The sequence below is a fragment of the Protopterus annectens genome, chromosome 3.part0 (assembly GCF_019279795.1).
Source record: "Protopterus annectens isolate FY-2018-M chromosome 3.part0, PAN1.0, whole genome shotgun sequence".
Taxonomy (NCBI): domain Eukaryota; kingdom Metazoa; phylum Chordata; order Ceratodontiformes; family Protopteridae; genus Protopterus; species Protopterus annectens.
This window is the reverse complement of record NC_056731.1, coordinates 506,555,119-506,573,798: the sequence shown is the minus strand read 5'-3', so window position 1 is coordinate 506,573,798 and position 18,680 is coordinate 506,555,119. Positions and strand designations below refer to the sequence as shown.

Below are 18,680 nucleotides of genomic sequence, written 5' to 3'. Positions count from 1 at the left end.
ACTAGACGCCCCTCTTCAAAAGGACGTACTATTTGGTGCTAATGCTGAGGAGGTATTAAGGAAAATGGAGGAAAAGGCTAAATCAATGCAAACCGTGAAATAATTTCTACAGGTTCAACCCCCACGTTTTAGTAGAAATTGGCCTTCCAAAAACTGGTCCTTTCCTGCCACAGACAGACGCCAAAGAGGCAGATACAGGCGCCCGAGGGGCAGAGGACAATCCCAAGGATCGTATAGAGGCAGACAATGGCAAGCTCCAACACAAAGAGGTGGTGAGGACAACTCGCAATCTTTCAGAAAGCAAACCCAATGACTTTCCCCTTTGCATGCCAACCAGGTCTCAAATGGCAGCCCCCTTAGGAGGAAAGCTGGCATTATTTTCAAAAAATTGGCATGTTGTCACAAAAGACAAATGGATCCTGGACATTATAAACAGAGGCTACAAATTCCATTTTCACACCCTTCCAAAAATGAGAGGCATGCCAAACCTGCCACACAATCAAAGGGCAGAGGCACAAAGGCAAATTACAGATCTCATAAACATGAAAGCTATTCAAGAGGTACCTACGCAAGAACAAGGTCAAGGTTTTTATTCCAGGCAATTTCTGGTGCCAAGGAAGGGAAAGATTGGAGACCTATTTTGGATCTATCCATCCTAAACACATTTCTACTCGTACCAAAATTCAAGATGCTCACTCTACAGCAACTTCTTCCCATGCTGGGCAAGGAGTCTTGGCTGGTAACATTGGACCTCAAGGAGGCATACCTGCATGTCCCAATCAGACAAAATTGCAGAAGGTACCTCAGATTTCTTGCAGGTTCAACCCATTATCAATTCTCTGCATTGCCCTTTGGCTTATCTACTGCGCCCAGAGTATTCACGAAATGCCTGGCATCAGTAATTGCATACTGCAGACTTCAAGGGATACAAATATACCCCTATTTGGATGACTGCCTGATCCAAGCGGACAGCAAGCACATTCTTCTGAAACATCTGGCTTATGTAATAATGTTATTGAACTTTCTGGGATACACAGTCAACAAAAAGAAAGTCAACAAAAAGAAATCAAGGCTAATACCCTCTCGGAAGATAATTTTCCTGGGTGCCAATTTGGACACAAACACCCAGATGGCCTACCTCACGCCAGTGAAGCAGGGGCAACTAATTCAATACTTCAGAACACTAGCAAATTGCACCAGGCTGACTGCAAGGAAAATCCTGCAGGCTCTGGGATTCATGGCATCTTGCATCTTACTAATCCCATGTGCAAAGCTGCATATGAGGAAATTACAATGGTACCTGAAAAACATATGGTCTCAACACAGCCACAGTTTGGAAACAATAATACCACTAATTCCATGTCTGCAAAAGGAATTTTTGTGGTGGGCTCAAGCATGTCAAACAAACACAGGTCTTCCATTCAGCAAGCCTCAAGCAAATCAAGTCATCACAACGGACGCCTCGGACTACGCATGGGGGGGCGCACATGACAGATCGGTGCATTCAGGGCAAATGTTCCCAAAAAGAAAAGCACCTTCACATCAATCAAAAAGAAATGCTAGCAGTAATAAATGCTATTATAGCTTTCAAGGACCTTCTACAACCAGGTCCACTATTGATAAGAACGGACAACACCACAGTTATGTGGTACATAAACAAACAGGGAGGAACACGTTCTTACCCCCTATGCAGACCGGCCATGTCACTTTGGAACATGGCCATGGACTTACAAATGGAACTACAAGCACAGTACTTGCCAGGCAAGGAAAACACGCTGGCAGACAACCTAAGCAGGAATATGACAGATCCACACGAATAGAAATTGCATCCAAATGTTTTTACAGAAATAATCCAAGAATGGGGAAGGCCAGACATAGATCTCTTTGCCTCCCACAAGAATCATCAATTGACAAAATTCTGCTCAAGGATCTTCCATCCAAAGGCCTGGAGAGTGGACGCTCTCTCTTTCAGTTGGACATCAATGACAGTTTACGCCTTCCCTCCTCTTCCTCTGCTGCCCAAAGTTCTATTAAAGACCAAAGCAGACAGACCAAAGATGATTCTCATTGCTCCGGACTGGCCAAGGCAACACTGGTACCCACTCCTGAGGAGCCTGACGCATTCCCCACCATGGACCCTGCCTCTAACTCCTCTTCTTCTGACTCAGCACAGTTTCAAAACTCTTCACAGCCAGCTAAAAACACTCAATCTAGCCGCATGGAAGATTCCTTAGCATCACAACAGGCCCTACTCTCCAAGGAGGTGCAGGATGTCATTTTGGAGGCCAGAAGGCCATCCACTAGAAAAGCGTACTCCGCAAAATGGAAACATTTTTGTGTCTGTAATGAGAAAAAGGGCCAGGATCCTGGAAAATTGAATTTACCTCAAATACTACAATATTTGGCTGAACTGCTAAGCAGTGGAATTTCATTCTCTTCCATCAAAATCCATGCCTCAGCCATTTCAGCAGAAAACAACACTGATCCACCTTTATTCTCTCACCCTCTCTTAAGACAGTTCCTCAGAGGGGCTAAGAATTTAAGGCCTCCAAGGAAACGACCAATACCTGCTTGGGATCTTAATTTCATTCTGGAAAAACTGACCTTGCCTCCCTTTGAGCCAGCTGCCTCATCAGATTTGCAATATTTGTCCTGGAAAACAGCTTTCCTTCTGGCTATCACCTCAGCTCGTAGAGTTTCAGAACTACAGGCTCTCATGGCTGTCCAGCCTTTTATCATCTTCCATCAGGACAGAGTTTCCTTATGAACCAACCCGTCCTTTATGCCTAAAGTGGTATCCAGGGTAGCTTTAAATCAGGCCATACATTTACCTACTTTTTATCCTAATCCTCAAAACAAAGGGGAGAGATTACTGCATTCCTTGGACATCCACAGACAACTGCATTATTATTTGGACAGAACAAAGCCTTTTAGAAAATCAGAACCGCTCTTTGTGGCCTATGCGGTAGGAGCTCAAGGGAAGCCAATTTCCAAACAGACAATCTCTAAATGGATAGCCCACTGCATACGCTTTTGCTATTCCTTTCATGGCAAAACTGTTCCTACAGGCATTAGAACTCATTCCACCAGGGCCACAGCCACCTCTGCAGCCTTCCTCAGAGGAGTTCCTACCAAGGATATTTTGGAAGCAGCCACTTGGAGTTCTGTGCATACCTTCTCCAAGCACTACAACCTACCATTATACTCCAAATCTAGAGCAGGCTTTGCCACTGCAGTCTTGCAGGGCATTTTGGCTCCTCCTAGTTCCACCTAATGCCTACCACCCCTTTCTTAGCTTTGGGATTCTACCCATCTGTTATGACTGCAGCTGTATGCACGATGAACATAGCACAGTTTTGTACCTACCATAAATGTAGATGTTCGAGTGCTAATACAGCTGCAGTCCAGGTTTCCCTCCCTCCTTCCCCTCTTGGGACAGGCCTATAGGCTAACACATCCTCAGACAACCTGATTGGGGTTTTCATTTATGATGTATTTGCTTGCAACTACTGTATTTTGATTATATTGCACTGCATTATCACACAAATTTATGTATTGCTTTCCTTCTGGGGGCACCTGACATCTGGGGCAAGAAAAACTGAAGAAAATGGCGTCGGCTGGTTCCTTTATACCCCTGTCGCACTGACGTCAGGGAAGAAGTGACGGCAACCGACGCCGGATCTAGACTTTGGAATTCGGCCAACCGAGGACCCGCCTGACGGCAGGAGAACCCATCTGTTATGACTGCAGCTGTATTAGCACTCGAACATCTACATTCATGGTAGGTACAAAACTGTATTTCATCGAAAGTGAGACCACTGTCCACCTGTGTCCCTATGTCTGTCATCACACTTTCGATGTTCAGTGTCCTGCCATCTATGTGGTAATTCATGAGTACATGTTTTTTTCCAGAGGGGATAACTATACATTTCTTGGTATTAAGCTTGAGCCCATGGCTCTGGCACCAGGCATCTGTTTCTGCAAGGCCCTTTTGTAGAATATCCACATCATTTGGGGATTCAATAATGGATCCCAATTTGCAGTCATCTGCAAACCTTGTTAGCCAGAGTCAGCGTTGGCCTGTACTTCAGACAAGTAGATGCCAAACAAGAGTGGTCCCAGGACTGAACCCTGAGGTACTCCACTTGTCTGGAGCTGGATTTGGAGTCTGCTACTTTTACTGTCTGGGTTATGTCAGTACGCCAGTTGGCAACCCATCGAGTGACATAGGGATTTATGCCCAGCTTAGTAAGTTTATCTATGATTCCCGAGTGGGGGATGGTGTCAAAGGCCTTAGCGAGGTCCAGATAGGCTGTGTGGACCGCCTTACACTCATCCACAGCTCTGGAGACTGATTCGAAGATGTCAGTCATATTCAGGAGACAAGATCGGCCCCTCACAAACCCAAACTGGGTGGGGTCCAGTGTTTGAAGGTTGCCAGTGTGTTTGTTTATAAGTTCCATGATAATGCGTTCTATGCCCTTGCAGATTAGGCTTGTCAGACTGATGGGACAGTAGTTCCCGGGATCCAAGGCAGATCCCCCCCTTGTGGAGTGGGATAACTGTAGCTGTGCGACACTCCGTGGGCATGAAGCCTGAGGTGAGGCTATGATTAAACATGACACTTAGGTGAGGTGTCAGTTCATTTTGTAGTTCATGTAGTACACAGCCTGGGATGTCATCTGGTCCCATGGATGCTGTATTCTTAGCTTTGGAGAGTGCGGTTTCTACCTGTGTGGCCGTGATTTAATGTCATTCTGTTATAGCTCAGAGCAGATCTGAGCATTGCCATTTAGATTCTTGACATGGTGGTTGTCTTTGAATCTTTGGCAATTTTATTTTCGTAACTAGCTTTTGAGGATTTTATGAAGGATCTCAGCTTCTTACTGAGGCTGGTGAGGGAGTTTTTTTGCATCCTGGGATTTTCCTCTTTTCTGCAACAGTTTCTTCCTTCTGTTGTATAGTTTGTTTATAGCAGGGGACCACCAGATTGTCTTCCTTTTTTTGGAGAAGAGCATCTTGGTTCTGTTTGGGATGGCAAAATTCATGCACAAGTGGATGTGCTCGTACAGTGCCTTAGTGTAGGATTCTGCAGTCGAACTTTCAGATCCCGTCTGCATGGGTGTCATGAAGTTTGTCACTTCTGACTTCAGTAGCATGAAGTTGGCTTTGGAGAAGTTTTTTAAGGAGGTTTCCTTACTGGGGGGTGGGGGTGGGATGTGGATGTCAAGGGTGATTTGCTTATGGTCAGACCTGACCAATGAGTGGGTGACCACTGGTATGGAGCATCTATCTCCCATGTTGGTAATGACCAGGTCTAGGATATTGGAACCCCTGGTGGGACAGTTGATTAGTTGATCCTGGGCAATGGAATTTATGAATTCCAAGAACCGTTGGGAAAAGGAGTTGGTACCCGAGTAGTTTTCCCAGTTAATGGCAGGGTAGTTGAAATCACCCAGTGTTAGGGTGTTTGGTTGTATCTTAATATTTTCCAGTATGTTTAGAAAGGTGTAGTGAGAATCTTGGGGCATGGTGGGGGATCTGTAGCAAGCTAAAATTTGGATTGCAGTCTTACCTAGTGTTAGTTGCACCTGGAGAATTTCAGATGCATTGTTTTGGGCAACTAGCCTGGAGGTGTGAATATCCTTAGTGAATATGGACACTCCTCCACCTTTAGTGTTTCGGTCTTGGTTTTGTGGCCGAAAAGTGTGGTAAGAGTTGTAGCCTGGTATTGCAGGGGTGCTCTCTGGAGCCTTGAACCAGGTCTCAGTTACTGCACAGATATCGATGTTCTCCATTTTTAGGAGTGCCTCGAGAGAGTGCATTTTGGGGTTTAGACTTCTAGCATTGAGTAGCATTACCTTCAGATTTTGCATGCTTGTATTTGTTACGGTGGTGGTTTTATCCTTTGAACCTTGCCTAAAAAAGGCACTATAGGGGTGGCAAGAGCTTTAGCCAGTAACCTGAATCCCAGGGGTGACAGGTGCAGACCATCTCTGGCAAAGCATTGTGATTTGTCGATCATGTCTTCCTGGGCAGACAAATACTGGATCACCTTTGAATGACACCAGAAGCTTAGCCAATTGTTGAAGTCAATCATTTTTCCTTATACTGTGGTGTCATTCTGGGCGAAGGCAGGATGCTACTCAGGGCTAGGGTCATACCTGCCTGGGCCACATGATCCAAGAGCTCTTCCATGTCTCTCTTCATGTAGTCCAGGGAGGTACGTCTCAAGTCATTCACTCCAGCGTGGACAATGACAGAGTCGTATTTGTACTTGTTGTGGAGTGACTTGAGTGCATGCGTTATATGGCGGATCCTGGCACCCGACAGGCAGCTGACTGTAATTTTCTCCTTGTTCAGCCTGGTGAGTGGGACATCAGTGTGTCTGACTATACAGTCACCTATGACTAAAGTGTTGGGTACATTGTCTTACCTGGGGGCTGTTGTTGGGTGGCACACTGGTATTGTGAGCTATGTGTTACTTTGGTTGTGACTGGTGTTTGTTTGCTTTTCAGCTTCGGAAGTCCTTGTTGCTTGGGCAGGTTAATGTTAAGGGCCTCCGCATATGTGGGTTTAGTGTTGCTATGTGTGGGTGTTGGTGTGGGTTTTGAAGGGCTATGACTTGCTTGAGGTGTAGTGCAGGTGTTCACCTTCTCATGACTGTCTTAGCACAATCTTGGCCGGAGAGAGCTTTGCTTCCAGTTTGGCTATGTAAGTGCATCTCTCGCAGGTTGTAGTGTTGGTTGGTAAGAGGAGAGGATGGTCTGTGTACATGAGGCAGTTGCCACATTGCCCCAGTATGCCCAGATTCACCAGGTGGGCAGGAGAAATCACCGGAAGCTGACCTTTGGACATGCCTGTTTAGGTACTTCTTTGTAAAGTTTAAGAGCTGTTTTCCCTTACCTTTGCAAGGTACTTTGCAATTATAGGCTGTTTAGTGCCTGCGATTAATTTCTCCTTATTGACAAGGAGAGTTGAGTGCTTGTATCAGTTTCAGGCTTCCTTGTGCTTTCTAGCAGGTTCTAGAGCAAGTGCTAGTCACAGGGATTCAGATTTTAGTGCTACTACGGAGAAACCAGCTAGTTGTAAGGGAAAGTTTGAAGAGCAGACTTTCTGGCACCTAGAATAGTTTAACTGTAGCCTCGCAGTGCTGCACGATGCGAAAAATGTGCAAACACACTCGTTTTTAAGCCAGAAAGTTGAAAGGGATAGAAATCAGCCCAAAAAGGCTAATAAAATTACAATTTCAGAGCTGGAAACCCCTCCTCTAGCATTAGATAGGCAGTACAATGCTCACCACTCCCACTGGTAAGCAGTAGGACTTCCCTGTATCACAGCAAGGTCTGGATAGCTCTGAACACAGAAAATAAAGTCCTGAGACAAGCAAAGCCTGGGATATGGACTGACTAGGAAAGGTGGGAAATTAACAAGCAAGATAGTTTTTTTTTGTTGAAACAGGATAAACAATGCAATAATACAGTAAATAAACACAGAAAAGGCTAACACACTCGAGTGTGTAGTCCTAAACAGTAAATGCAATTAAACCTCTACAAAATTAGCAATTTAAAACTTTTTGAATGAAGCAAGGCAAGTGCACAAAACTGAAAAATGATTTAAGAGACAGTAATACAGCAGAATAAGTAGCTAGTCTACATAAACAGAGAAGTCTATATATACAGAAAAGCAGCTAAAACACACAATTCAGATGCAGTGCAACCTAGAGCACTTGGGTTGTAGCAATATTAAGGCAATTACAGTTATAATAAATGCTCTAAAATATACTCTATATTTCCAAAATGTATGAGAAGCACAGTCAGAACACAAGGAGATTCAGGCAAGTATTTATTTATTTATTTATTGAAAGGGAAAAAGGAGAAACAGAAGGCCTTCTCAGATGTTCTCTCTGTTAATACAGAATTAGTAGAATGAGCTAATGACACTCGACTGGGAGGAGTGTCCCAGATCAGATTTACAGTAGGGGCGGGCAACTGCAAAGCCACCAAGTATAACAACAAGACACGAACAGGGAGGGAGGGTAGACACCAATACTAAAGCTATTAGCCTACAGACAGTGCACATCAACCAAAAAGAGATGCTAGCTGTTCAGTATGCTCTGACAGATTTCAGACCACAACTCTCCCGGGGCCTCTACTGTTCAAAACGGACAACACCACAGTGATGTGGTACATCAACAAGCAGGGAGGAACTCACTCTTATCCTTTCTGCAGGCTTGTCATGACCCTTTGGCACATGGCTTCAGCCATGCTACCTGCTAGCACAACGATCCCAAAACTCTCTGACAGACAACTTAAGCAGAAACCTCCTAGACCCACACGAGTGGCAGCTAGACCACAACACCTTCAACCTTGCAACCCAGAAATTGGGGCACCACGAAGGTGGGTGTCTTTGCCTCCATCAACAATCACCACCTCAGCCAGCCTGGAAAGTGTATGCCCTATCCTTCCAATGGGTAAACCTCTTGATCTATGCATTTCCCCCTCTGCCTTTACTTTCAAGGGTACTACTCAAAATAAGGGTGGAAAAAGCAAGAGCAGTCTTGATTGCTCCAGACTGGCCATGCCAGCACTAGTACCCGCTGCTGCACAGTCTGTCACTCCTGCCACCATGGCACCTACCTCAGATCCCAACTTTCCTGAACCAGCAGAATGGAGAATTCGTGCATCCACAATTGCACACCCTGAACCTGGCAGCCTGGCTTATTCCCTGACCTCTCCTCCAGTTGCCAGCCTAAGCATGCAAGTCCTGGATGTTATATGTGAAGCCAGACACCCCAGCACTAGAAAATCCTATGCTGACAAGTGGAAAAAGTTTTGCACCTGGATCCAGGACAGAGGAGCTGAAACAACACAGCCCTCTCTACCTCTCATCCTGGATTACCTAGCAGACCTACTACACAGCGACATATCCTTCTTGCGAAGGCTGCCAGCCTAGTCAAATAGAATTTGGTACATAATTCTGTCATTTGTAAATATGAACGTTGAATTACAGACTTGTTTTCTTAATTGAAAGAATATGCTATGAAATGTTGAACTTGAAACAATGTAACAACATTGCCCTCTGCTGTAAAGAAAGCTAAGTCAAGCATTTCTGGTCTATCCTTTGAAGTTATAATTACTTCATGGCTGTCCTTTGAAGTTAAAGATTCAGGAGTCATTCCGTCTGGGCTAGCACATTCTTTCTATTGTTTTAACTTAAGGAATAATTACTAGAGTTTACATGTGGAATGTCTTTTATGGCTGTAGATGTTCTTCATTCCACATTGCTGCAGTCCTAACTATAGGGTAGTCCGCTGTCCAGTCGGCCCGAATACCAAAGTATATGGCTGACGTCGGTCAGGGCGCATTAGACTGACGTCAGTACGTCAGGGTACTAATGCGCATGACCGACGTCATATCCTCAGTCTTTTTTGCCGCATGGTCCGATGCAGAAGCAGTTTTGCGAGTGCAGGTTGGCGTTCTGAAAGTTTCTGAAGTCAGAGTTTCAGACCGAATCAAAGTTGGCTAAGTACCCCGTTGGGGAATATTTTGTTTTTTTCTTGCCTCAGTATTTAACCGGATGTCAGAAAAAGTGAATAACTGTATTTCTTGTGGGAAACAGATACCTCATAGGGATTACCATACTTTGTGTATACCTTGTTTAGGGCCTGAGCACGACGTTGTTGGATGCCGCTCTTGTGCTAGATTTAACAAACGCACTATTAAGAGAAGGTTAGACTGTGCCAGGTTAGTTTTGGGAAGCGTTGTAATTATAAAATGCCGTCGGATGCTCCGATGCCCGCTTGACCAAGAAGCGCAAGGACAAAGCAGCAAAGCCTAGAGTGGAAGAACCGACAGTCCCGGACGTCGGTTCTTTAGAAGGCTCAGTGGAGCCGGAGGTTCTGCCAGGAGTTTCTTTGGAGTCTCAGGGAGAGACTTTACTGTTACAGGATGTGTCCTCTCAGGAAGTAGGCCAGGCTGAAGGGGCTTCTCAGGTGGCTGTTCTTCCCTCTCTTCCTAAGGTGGTTAGGGCCTCCCTTCTGTTTCCAAGGCTTCTTTAAGAGGCAGGCCTAGTTTAGCTTCAGTGGGGGTTTCTCCGAGTGTTTCAGGGTCTTTGCCTAAGAAGCATATGCTAAAAATGGCAGAGGATTTGATTACTATGATTAGAGGTTCTATGCCCCCTCCTGATAAGAGGCCTAGGGTGGAACCTGAGTTTGAGAGTTTTGAGCAATGTTCGGAGGCTTCTGAGTCTTCGGCTGAAGATTTGCAGGAGTATCCTCCTTATTCTGATTCTGATGTGGATGATTCTACTCCTTCAGCTTCGCCTCCTGAGGATTTTTCATTTTCAGAGACTCTGCATTCCATGAGGGAGCATTTTAAATGGGAAGGTCAAGATTTCTCTGATTCCAGGAAGAGGCTTAGGGAATTCTTGTTTTTACCCCAGCATAGGCCTTTAGCTATACCTCCTGTTCTGAATGTGGTGGAAGATGTTTTTGCAGAGGCTTCCCTGAATCCTGATTCTTTGCCTCCTGCCCCAGTTAAACCGGATAGGTACTATAGGGTGCCTGAAGCTCATAAGTATCTTTTAAGAGTCCTAGGGCAGACCCGGAAACTGTCTCTCAGGGGCCTAAAGGTGTGAAGGCCTCTGTTGTTAAAAATCCTGTTCCTCCTGATAAAGAGGCAAGGGCTTTGGATAGATGGGGAAAGAAAGTGTATACTTCTTCCACTTTAGCCATGAGGGCGTTGAATTGTCAGTTTCACATGTTAAAATATCAGAATTATCTCCTTTCACAATTGAAGTCTAAAGTGGATGCTCTGGCAGAAGGTATTGAGTGTAAAGAGTTGCAGGATTTAGTTCATGTGTCTGAACAGGTGGGTAAACATTCCTTGCAGTGTGGTTTTGATGCTGTGCAGGCCTCCTCGAGGGTGGCTGCCACTGGTTCTGTTCTTTGTAGGCACGCCTGGTTGAGGGATCAGAATTTAGCTGAGCATGTTAAAACAAGGATTTTGGATGCTCCTTTACAGTCTGATGTGTTATTTGGTTCGCCTGTGGAAGCAGTTTTAAAGAAAATGGAGGACAAGGCTAAGTCTATGCAAACTGTTAAGGATTTTTTGCAGGTTCAGCCTCCGAAGTTTAGTAGAAATTGGCCTACTAAGGGATGGACATATCCTGCTTATGATTCCCAGTCTAGGGGTAGGTCTAGACGTGGTAGGGGCAGAGCACAAGGTTCTTTTAGGCCTAGAACAGGGAGTTCACCTGCTCAGTCTTCTGGTGAGGGCAGGGGTCAGTCCTTTCGTAAACAGACCCAATGACCTACCTTTTCAGCTGCCAGTACATTCTCGCCTGGCAGCACCTTTGGGAGGAAGGCTGGCTCTTTTCAAAGAAAATTGGGATTTAATTACCCAAGACAGATGGGTTTTGGATATCATTCACCATGGTTACAGGTTTTATTTCCATACCTTGCCTCCTTTCAAAGGCATGCCAGACATTCCTCCTCTACAAAGAAAAGAGGCTCACAAGCAAATTTCTCTGTTGCTCCAAATAGGGGCCATTCAGCCAGTTCCTGTGCCAGAAAGGGGCCTAGGATTTTATTCTCGCCTGTTCCTAGTACGAAGAAGGGGAACACGTGGAGACCAATTTTGGATTTATCTATCCTCAACACTTATCTGGACATTCCCAAGTTCAAAATGTTGACGTTACAACAGCTTTTACCTCTGCTGGGCAAAGATCACTGGATGGTAACTTTAGATCTCAAGGAAGCTTACCTTCATGTGCCTATCAGACTAAGTTGCAGGAAGTATCTGCATTCGAGCTGGAAATTCTCATTATCAGTTCTCTGCATTGCCCTTTGGCTTATCTACTGCCCAGAGTATTCACAAAGGTTCTGGCTCCAGTGATAGCTTACTTCAGGTTAAAAGGAATTCAAATCTATCCTTACTTGGGCGACTGCCTGATTCTGGCTCAAGAAAAGGAAGACCTTTACAGCATTTGGAATTTGTGATAGCAGTGCTAAGATGCCTAGGGTATTCTGTGAGCGAAATAAAGTCCAGTCTAGTACCCTCTCAAGACATGTGCTTTCTGGGTGTGAGACTGAATACAGCAGCCCAGATGGCCTTTTAACCCCGGACAAACAAAAGAATCTTTCCAGTTACTTCCATCAACTATCTCTTCAGTCCGGGCTGACTGCAAGGACAGTCCTTCAAGCCTTAGGGTTCATGGCATCTTGTATTCTGGTGCTTCCCAATGCCAAACTGCATATGAGGAAGCTGCAATGGTATCTCAAAATGTATGGACACAGCACTGCCAGGATTTGGACACTGTCATTCAAATAATACCTTGCATTCAAAAGGAATTTTTGTGGTGGGCTCAGGAATGTCACCTAAACAAGGGACTCTCTGTGACCCGGCCAGAGGCGAGTCAGATTCTAACGACAGATGCCTCAGACATTGCTTGGGGAGCTCATCTAAATGGAAAGTGGATACAAGACAAGTGGCCTGCCAGACTACAGCATCTACATATCAACATGAAGGAGATGTTAGCAGTCCACTTTGCATTAATGGCTTTCAAGGAGTTACTTCTTCCAGGGCAGGTGTTGATTCTAACAGACAACACAACTGTCATGTGGTACATCAACAAACAAGGGGGAACACATTCTTACCCGTTGTGCAGGCAAGCAATGATTTTATGGGAGACTGCGCTCAGCTTGCAACTAACTCTTCAGGCAAGGTTTCTGCCGAGCACAGAACTCCTTAGCAGATGTGTTAAGGAGACAAATAATGGATTCCCACGAGGAAACTGGATCTTCATGTATTTCAAAATTGACAGTGTCATGGGGAACTCCAGACATAGATCTGTTCGCTTCTCCACTAAACCACCAGCTGCCAAAGTTTTGCACAAAGAGGTTTCATCACACAGTTTGGAAAGTGGATGCTCTTTCTTTCAGTTGGAAAAATCTTCATGTGTATGCCTTTCCACCTCTGCCTCTTCTCCCAAAGGTGCTCCTAAAGGTCAGACAAGACAAGCCAAGGATGATTTTAATAGCTCCAGATTGGCCTCGGCAACACTGGTACCCATTACTGAGGAGTCTGGTAAGGAAGCCTCCATGGCCTTTACCTTTGATTCCACACCTGTTGTCTCAGAGGGACGGTCACCTGCTCAATGTCAAGCTTCACTCTCTTCATCTAACAGCCTGGCATATTCTGTTTTGAAACACAGCAGGTCTCAACTTCCTCAACAAGTTTTAAATGTGATTATGGAAGCCAGAAGACCTAGTACAAGGAAAGTGTACGCAGAGAAATGGAAGAGATTTTTATTTTGGAGTGCAGCAAACAATTTGGAGCTTTCTGAGCCTAATTTGAGTGTGGCTCTTCAATATCTTACTGAGTTATTGGACAAAGGTTTGTCTTTCTCTTCCATTAAGATTCATGCTGCAGCAATTTCAGCTCACTATGATTGTGACCCACCATTGTTTTCGCATCCTTTATTCAAGCAATTTCTTAGAGGGGCAAAGAATATAAGACCCCCACGTAGAGCACCTACTCCTGCTTGGGATCTCAATTTTGTGTTGGAGAAACTTACTCTACAACCTTTTGAGCCTGCGGCTACTGCTGAATTGAAATACTTGTCATGGAAGACTGCTTTTTGTTGGCCATTACTTCTGCAAGAAGGGTTTCTGAATTGCAGGCCCTTATGGTGGTAGAGCCTTTTTTGATTTTTCATAAGGATAGGGTATCATTACGTACTAATCCTTCCTTTATGCCTAAGGTGGTTTCTAGTGTGGCTTTAAACCAAACTATTCATTTGCCTACTTTTTATGCAGATGCCCAAAATAAAGGGGAAAAGATTTTGCACACTTTAGATGTGCACAGGCAATGCGTTATTATTTAAGCAGGACTAAGGATTTTAGGCAGTCTCAGCAGTTGTTTGTTTCTTTTGCTTTGAGTTCTCAGGGCAAGCCTGTGTCAAAACAAACTATTTCTAAGTGGATTGGGTTTTGCATTGCATTTTGTTATTCCCATCATGGCAAGGAGATTCCAGCTGGGATTAGGCCTCATTCCACTAGGGCTACTGCCACTTCAACAGCATTTCTAAGGGGTGGCAACTAAGGATATTTTGGAGGCAGCTACTTGGAGTTCAGTGCATACTTTCTCTAAGCATTATCACCTTCCTCTCTACTCTAAGTCTAGGGCTGGTTTTGCCACAGCTATTTTGCAAGGCATGTTGTCAGCTCCTGCTTCCTTATGATTTGCCAGCCTCCCTTACCTCTGCTTTGGGATTCTACCCAATAGTTAGGACTGCAGCAATGTGGAATGAAGAACATAGTACAGTTTTGTACCTACCATAAATGTAGATGTTCGAGGATCCACATTGCTGCAGTCCAATTTACCCTCCCTCCTTCCCCTCTGTGTTTAGGGGTGGTTGTGTAGGTGAGGTTATATTCTGGTAATTTTGTATATATTGTACATATCTTTGGTGCAGGTATGTTTGGAGTTTTTGGTTTTGGCCTTGTCTTTTTAGGGTCTTCTGACATCTGGGGCAAGAAAAGACTGAGGATATGGCGTCGGTCATGCGCATTAGTACCCTGACGTACTGACGTCAGTCTAATGCGCCCTGACCGACGTCAGCCATATACTTTGGTATTCGGGCCGACTGGACAGCGGACTACCCTATAGTTAGGACTGCAGCAATGTGGATCCTCGAACATCTACATTTATGGTAGGTACAAAACTGTACTTTTCCTGCAGGTGCAAGATAAAAGAATGTAGTATCTGTCAGCCTGGGAACACCAGGAAAGTGTAATAAAATGATGCAATGTTCATCAGAACTGCAATAGCAATTTAAACGGAGAATCCAAAGGCATTAAGCATTTTTGTCTTGATCATCCAACTCACAGCACTACATGTTGTCATATGTAAGTTATCTTAGACTTGTGTTTTCTTTTAGAGATAGCTAGAAACTAGAAAGATTACACTAAGTATTTTTCTGTGATGTCAGAACTGTACTACTGAATTATTTTAAATATTTCTGTTTGATCTCTGAACTTTTGACTAGCACTGTATAGTAGAAAGTATTGTCTTGTGGTTTTAATCATTTATTATTAAATATTTTAAAACCTTTTAACTATGGCTGGTTTGTGTAGAGATAAGTTAAGCTCTAGAGTACATTGCATATTTAGCATATTTATAGAGTTTACTGTCCAAGTCACTCCAAATAAGCCTTGACTGATTAGTCACAATTACCAATTGGATAATAATATTGCACAGTAATAATTGGACACCCTTTTAAGAGCCTTTGGGTAGCTGATAATATTAGCTGGGTGGTGGCAAGTGATAGCTACCGTATAGTTTGGGTAAAAGGGGCAGAGCTGGAGAACCTGTGCCAGCCTTCCCCAGAAGTGTCTGTGTGGTTGTATAAACTCTTATCTCAAGTGTGTGTGTGTGTGTGTGTGTGTGTGTGTGTGTGTGTGTGTGTGTGTGTGTGTCAGCTATTTGAGAAGAAACACGAAGCACTGGTTAGACAGAGAGAGTGCTGGAGGTTTTAGCTTGCCCAGCTAGACTGAGATCTGGACCCTATAGCTGTGCCAGTGGGGAATCTTATTGGGGACCTGGAGAGCAGCGACCAGCCCCAGATGGACTGTGATCTCTGTGTGCTTTTAAGGGAAATTGCACTTTATTGTGTGTATTTGTTATCCTTTCCTCATATATGATGGTGTTAGTGGTGAGGATTGAGGCGCCTTGATTGCTGGGCATCACATATTAATTGGTGGCAGTGGTTGGGATATCCTCACGTATTAATTGGTGGCGGTGGTTGGGATATCCACACCATATTAATTGTTTGGCAGCAGTGGGATATTCACTTCACATACTAGTTAGTTGTCAAGTACTAATTGGCTTGTAGTGGTGTGGCTAGAGTGAATCCTGTAGCTTTTGTACAGTGAGCTTTGACAGTGTTTTTGTACTCTAAAACAGCCATGCAATGAATACTCTTAAGAGTTCAGATCACAATTGTTTTATTTCTTTTGTTAGCTTAGTTAGTCAGGGTGAGCAGGCAGCATGTCAGTAGAGGAGTATGGAAAGCAGACAAGGAGCCAGCTGGTGGAGATGTGCCAGGCTAGGGGACTAGTGCATGGAAACCTGACTAAGGCAGACCTGATTGCAGCATTGGAAACAGCTGCATCAGAAAACAGCAACCAGGAGGACAGTCAGACTGGCACTGGAGATGTAATACCCTTGGAGAGTGGACAGCTCGACCTTTCTGCAGTGGACTTAAAAATCCAGCTGGAGCTAAAGAGACTTGAGTTGGAGGCCAGGCATTTGGGAATAGAAGCAGCTGAGAGACTGAGGAGAATGAGAAACTGTTACGCCTGGAAGCTGAGGAACAAGAGAGGCAGAGGCAGCATGAAAAGGAAATGCTGACTCTCCTCCAGAGTCATGGAGGTAATGGGGAAGGGAGTAACTGGACCCCTGAAGCACAAAAGGTCAGTAAATTTCTTCCGCAGTTTAAAGAGGGGGATAATTTTGATAGTTTCATTCATATGTTTGAGAGGGTATGTAAACAGTATGAAATTGACCAAGGGCTCTGAGTATGGTTCCTGGCCCCCTTTCTCCATGGTAAAGCTGTAATTGTTTTATCTAAAATGTCTGATGTTGCATGTTTTGATTATACTGCTGTAACAAATTGCCTGATAGAATTGTTTAAGCTAACACCTGAAATGTATAGGAAAACGTTTTGTGAGCCTAGACGCAAGGCAGATGAAAGTGTGTGTGTGAATATGTTGCTGAACTGAGCACTTATTCCCATAGGTGGGTGAGTGGATGTCAGGTCACCACTTTTGAAAAGCTGGCAGACCTTTTGGTAAGGGAACAAGTCCTTAGCACTTTGCCTGAGGATATGAGGATCTGGTTAGCTGATAGACAATGTGCTATTTCAGATGAGTTGGGGAAGAAGACAGACCTATACCTGGCAGCAGGGCAGCCCTGCATAGGAAGGAGACCTCCCAATACTGCTCATGGGTCTAAAGGAACTCATGGTGGGCAGCACAGACTGCCCCAACAGAATCTGCCAGTAGCAGGGGAAGCCACTAGTCTAGGTACATGTCCAGGAGCTAGGGTTAAATGTTTTGAATACAACCAGTGGGGCCATGTGGCATACAGGTGTCCAAGGAGGCAAGGTGGGGAAACAAAGTTGAGGGAGCCAGTAAGTCGGAAAGACAAAATGCCAATAGTAGGTTGTCTTGAGACAACAGGGGTACTAAACTACCATCCTGCAGATGTCCCAAGAGGGAAGGATTTGGATGAGGCAGTACCATGTGCTTATGCAGTTACACGCAGTCAGGCTAGGAGACAAGCATGTGGATCATGTAGCCTGGGGGAGACCCAGACAGACTGCATACTTGCAGCCAGTACTGGTGAAGTGGTTACTTCAGGGAGTGAGCTACTCTGTAGCAGTGAAACTGAATATGAGCCACAGCTGCTTGTGGGTACTGATGGTCCCTTGGACAGGGTGACTGCAAAGGTAGAGGTGAGTAGTAGTACCCAGGCTGACAGTGAGGCACCACTGTCAGAGGATGCCAGACGTCCTGTGGAAGGGGAGCTGGGAAGGGTTACAAGGAGAGAGAGAGAGTTGAGACAGGTTCAGCTCTCAGACCCTACATTGCAAGGCCTGAGGCAGGTAGCTAGGGAGGCACCTGACTCTCAAGGAAAGGGGGAATCTGTTTATTGGAGAAAAGGGCTACTGTACCGAGAGTGGACCCTTGAGGAAGGCTAGAAGGTGAGAGAGTACAGCAGTTGGTAGTGCCTAGAGCCTACCATCTGGCGCTTCTAGCCATAGCCCTTGATATTCCCTTTGCAGGTCATATGGGCATAAAACTTACAAAGAGGCGTATTATGCAAAACTTCTATTGGCCGGGAATTTCCAGATATGTAACAGGGTACTGCAGGATCTGTGAGCAGTGCCAAAAGGTAGGCAAGGCAGGAGACAAGGTGAGAGCTCCTTTGATGCCTTCACCTGTGATTAAGGAGCCATTTCAGAGGGTAGTTATGGATATTGTGGGTCCTCTGAGTACCCCACGTTCTGCAGGGAAAAAGTATATCCTAGTGGTAATGGATTATGCTACACGATACCCTGAGGCAGTGGCTTTGTCCTCCATTGAGGCAGAGAAGGTGCAAATGCTTTGTTAGAGATTTTCAGCAGGGTAGATTTCCCAAAAGAAATACTGACTGACAGAGGTGTCAATTTCATGTCAGACCTGCTGGCTTGTCTGTGGAAGTCCTGTGGGGTGAAGCACATGAAGACCACCCCCTACCATCCCCAGACTAATGGTCTTGTTGAGAGGTTAAACTCTACAATCAAGTCCATTATATGGGCATTTGCAGATCAGTTTGAGGGAGTGGGACAAATATTTCCCCATGTATTGTTTGCTTACAGAGAGATTCCCCAGGAATCCACAGGTTTTTCAGCCTTTGAGTTACTGTATGGGCATAGGGTGAGGGGACCTCTAGATTTAATTCGAGATGAGTGGGAAGGTGAGTGCAAGTCTCACATGGAGTCTGTTGTGGCATACATCCTAAACCTCAGGACAAGGCTCAGGGAACTCGTGGGCTTGGCCCAGGAGAACCTGGCAGATGTCCAACAACAGAAAAAGGTGTGGTATGACAGGAATGCTCGAGCTACAGAGTATG

At 44.9% G+C, this 18,680-nt stretch overlaps 1 protein-coding gene across 1 annotated transcript in view; it reads left to right on the top strand.

The window, feature by feature from the left end:
* The window catches only part of LOC122796447 (death-associated protein 1-like), a 427,796-nt gene that overhangs the window by 296,343 nt on the left and 112,773 nt on the right, over positions 1–18,680 (top strand). The gene's annotated exons all lie outside the window — the stretch shown is intronic.